Genomic DNA, 4,454 nt, shown 5'->3' with positions numbered 1-4,454 from the left:
ACCCCTCGACCGCATTGGCCTATAGGCGCCTGCGCCTTGTGGGCGGTGCCCGGCGGGGCGGACCCCGGAAGCCACGCTCTGCCCCGGGCGCGGGGCGGGCTCTCGGGGTCTGCTTAGAGCTCTGGCCTCAGTTTGGGCTTAGTGATGTGAGCGTGCTGCCGAGCTCGTGCCCACCACTCTCCTCTTTTGAAAAGGGTCGCACCTTCTAAGACTGTCGCCTGAGACCCTCGATAGGGGCCCTTGCGCTTACAGGGGCCCGGCGTCTAGATGGGGTCTCCAGAGGGTCTCGCAACTCCCTTCTGGAGCCCCTTGATGGCAGCGAGCTACAAACTAGACCGCTAATTCCCGGATGCGGGGAATTAGGGGAACAGTGGGGCCAGGTGTGGGGCCTCGTTAGAATTCAGGCCTCATGGATTCCTGGCAGTCAGACCCAACCCGAGGATTATATATTTAATCCCTCTCAAATCTTGCCTTGAGAAGAACACCGTGAGGGGTCGGGGGTGGGGAGGGTGGCCGCCCCGACACGCACCTGGAGGAAAACACGGATTAAACCCTCTGTTTCTCTTTTATAGGTTTTTAGAATGTTCTTAAAGTTTCTGCTCAGTGATATCCTGCCGCCTCATGTCTCCATTCATGTTTGACGCCCAGTTCGGGGCAGAGTGTTTATAAAATAACAGACCCATTATGTATTGTTAAATGATTCAATAAACCCCACCCACGGGGTTCCAAGTGGGACTACACTGTGGACCCTAATAATTTCGTGACATTGGGTCAGGGGACACCTACTTTTTGGCCGCTTACCAAAGCTGGAGATAACAGAGGCAATTAGGACAGGAGCCCTGCCTCACCGGGGAACCGTGAAGTACACTGTGAGCCTTAAAGGACGACCCAAAATTCACCAGGTGCCCTAGGAGTGTTTGAGTCAGGGGAACGTCAGGAGCCAAGACTTGGAGATGAAAGGGCATGTTTTGGGAGAGGCCAGCGTATCAGATTGGGAAGGGTGCGGTGAGGAACTGGTGACAGGGAGCTGTGAAAATGGCGCTGGGGAGGCTGCCTTGCGCAGGGTTTTTATAGAGCGTCCTAAGGAGCTTGGACTGTTCTCTTCTGACTGCTGGCATCAGACTTCTTTCAGCCTCACGTCCTCGTCCCTACAACATTCGGATTAAAGGAGCTATGAATGTAGCGGCATCTCTGGGTCTGTTTCTGGGCAAAGAGAGAGGACTAGGTTTGATCCATGAGGAATTCTAGAGAGGAGGGAAGTGTTACAGACCCCAGAGGGAGATAAGGAGCCTGGGCAAGGGGAACCAGAAGTCTACTCCTTGTGGCCTTTCTCAGATGGGGAGTGGCAGACTTCTGGGTGCCTCCCTCCCCATTTCTGCCCGCCTGCCACCTCTACCCCACCCCTCCGTAGCCCAACCCCACGGGGCAGGACCAGCTCTAGCTGCTTTGTGGGCAATCAAGCAGGTAGGGGAGGGACCCTTGGAAAAGGGATTTCAAGGACAAAGAAGTTAACGGGGCCCTGGCACTGGGCACAAGGGCTGGGAGCCTACTGAGCCAGGAGGAGGTAGCACAGATTTAGGGGGACTGAGGAGAAAGCCCCTCCACTTCCTCATTCCAGGAGCCTGCTGCACTGTGAGCCTTATGTGAAGCTGGGGACTCCCGGCCTGCCCACAGTTCTCTAGGGACACAGGTTAGGGCCGCTCCTAAAAGCAGTAAGAAGCAGACCTTCATGAAGTGACACAGGCACAGGGTCAGACCCCATCTAGGGTGGAAGGCCACCCTAACTTGGCAAGTTCCCCCTTGGACTTCATTTCCTTCTCTCTCACCGTTTACCTCTGTCTTTGTGTCTGTCACTTCTTCTGGCCCAACTGCTGGCCCTCTTGTATGTTCAAGTCCAATATCCCAGGAGACAGAATCTAATTGGGTCATCCAACCGGAGAGTACCTATTTGGCAAGCTCTCCTGCTTGGCCACCTCCCTGGCCACTAGCCAGACACGAGTGAAATCCCTGGTCCAGCTGGCTGTCGCTAGGATGATGGGTACCATGGGACAAATCACAGTAGACCCAGGTGGTCCAAGCCGTTTCTCTCAGGGAGGGGGTGTGTGAGGGCTTGTCCGGCTTTCAGCTCACTGGGTGAGATAGACCCAGAACTGATGGATTCCGTACCCCTAGGATGTTCCCTTATCTGATTCCCTGCACGAAAGCACCTTTGAGGGCACCAGGGATTGGAAGTGATGGACTTGGACCCAAGAGACGACTCAGTATTCGAAGTCCAACATCAACTTTGGGAAGAGAGGGCAACATATATGCTTCTATTAAGCATGGATTTTTTACCTTTTTTTCTATCTTACATCCACTTGGCCGTTTGGTGAGGCCCATGGAGCCCTACTCGGAAAAATGCTTTCAAATTCATAAAGTAAAATACGTAGGACTAAAGGAAATGAAACTATTTAAATATAATAATCAAAATTAAAACCCAGATTTTTTTTAAGTTTATTTATTTTGAAAGAGAGAGAGAGTGCTTGCAAGCAAAGGAAGGGCAGAGAGAATGGGAGAGAGAGAATCCCAAGCCGGCTCTGCATTGTCAGCGCAGAACCCAACTCAAGGCTCCATCCCATGAACCGTGAGATCATAAGCTGAGCTAAGATCAAGAGTCAGATGCTTAACCAACTGAGCTAGCACATTGTGTGGAGACATTACTTAAATAAATAAAACTTTTAAAGATGGAAAAAAAAAAAGAGGAAAAGAAAGAAACCCAGCTATGAAGCTGGAACCTCAGCTCCAAGGGAGCGAGAGCTAGGGCGAGCAGTTTCCATAACGCAATAGACACTAGTGCCCCTACATCGGGTTTGAAACTGCCTCGGAGAGATGCCAGGGTCCTGGGGCAGTTCGTGGTAGCCTTGGTAGATTTCTCACCAAAGGTCTAGCATCACGAAGATAGTGTTTGAGGAAGACTACGTATCTTTGTATCGGGGATGATTTTCTAGCTGTCACCCAGAACCCCCCATGGAACTTTCCAATCCCGTATCTTCCTTTTCTCCCCTCATGCTCCGTATGCAAGGTACTCTGACCTTCCTTCAGCCCTGAGACTGAGCCGCCCTTTTTCATGCCACTGTGCCTTTACACATGTGCCCTCCACCTAGAACCTTCTTTCTCCCCCTCTTCCTTGGCTAACTCATTGTCAGGGCTCGCTGATCCTTGGGAGAGCTCTTGTGGCTCTTGGCTTCCCTGTCCCACTGTAGACACCCACTGTGTCATAAGGCTCTAATCCCTAGTAGCTTCTAAGCACCGTGAGAGCAGAGCGCATACCCATCTTTTTTTCAGAGAGGGAGAGAGAGAGATTGAGAGAACACAAGCAGGTTTGCGCCATGTGGAGCCCCACGTGGGGCACAAACCCACAAACTGTGAGAACATAACCTGAGCCAAAACCGAGAGTCAGACGCTTAACCGGCTGAGCCACCCAGGCACCCAACCATGCCTATCTTTTACCTTCAGCTTCCCACTGAGCTGTTCCAGGCCTGCTCCATAAATATTTGTTGAATGGATATTGCCAAAGAGGCAAGTGGTTACTTACCAGTTAAGACCACCGACCACTCAAGAGTTGTTGTATGAGAAAGAACTTGACTGGCCTTCCTTCTTGGTTTCTAAGAGGGAAACTAAATCCTTGGGATTTTCCAAGTGACAGGGGTGCCTGGTTATCCATGGTGGGCCCTGCTAGTTAACCCTAATGGGATGACTACATGGTTTATGCAAAGGTAAGAATCAGGAGGAGTGTAGGCTACACCGTAGAGACCAACCATGTTTGAGCCACTTGATATCAACCCAATCAAACCCCAGACCCCACTGGAAGCTCTGGACACTGAGGCTCAGGGAGACGTTCCTGGATGGTAACCACACCAGTGTGCCAAGAGGGTGACACGCCTTGTGTCCTGGGGGAATGGGCTGAGAAGCTCTGCTTCTAGGAGCCTTCCAGGCCCTTCCAGTGAGACAGCAATCATAAGTAGAGCACTTCCCTGAATTCTGGGAGTCATTCCAGCAAATTATCGAACCTGTGGGCACTGCAGGAAGCCTGGAGTTTATAGTCACTTGGCCAGAGATGTGGGTGACCTGGGGACCCATGCAATTTATAGTTGCCATCTGAAGTGAGGGTGGTCATGTGGAAAGCGGCCTAGAGCATGTAGCACCTGATGTCACCTCTAGTTGGTGTTGGACCAGTTAGGGTGACAGAGAATAAGAGGTCAGTGTAATATCCCAAGCTCAGAGTGACAAGGGTCTGTCCTGAGCTGGTAGAGACAGGAGAGGAAGAGATGAGGCCAGAAAAGCAATAAGCAAGGGAAGCCAGGACCTGGGTGATCCCAGCTGGAGAAAGCTTGAAGGTCAGTATCCAAGATGGCGGCCTGGCCCAGAGGAATGGCTACATCGATGACGGAAACAGGGCACCGGCACCGAAGGTT

Source organism: Suricata suricatta, chromosome 17 (assembly GCF_006229205.1).
Source record: "Suricata suricatta isolate VVHF042 chromosome 17, meerkat_22Aug2017_6uvM2_HiC, whole genome shotgun sequence".
In the NCBI taxonomy this organism is placed as follows: Eukaryota; Metazoa; Chordata; class Mammalia; order Carnivora; family Herpestidae; genus Suricata; species Suricata suricatta.
The sequence above is the reverse complement of the archived record's forward strand: the minus strand, read 5'-3'. Positions refer to the sequence as shown.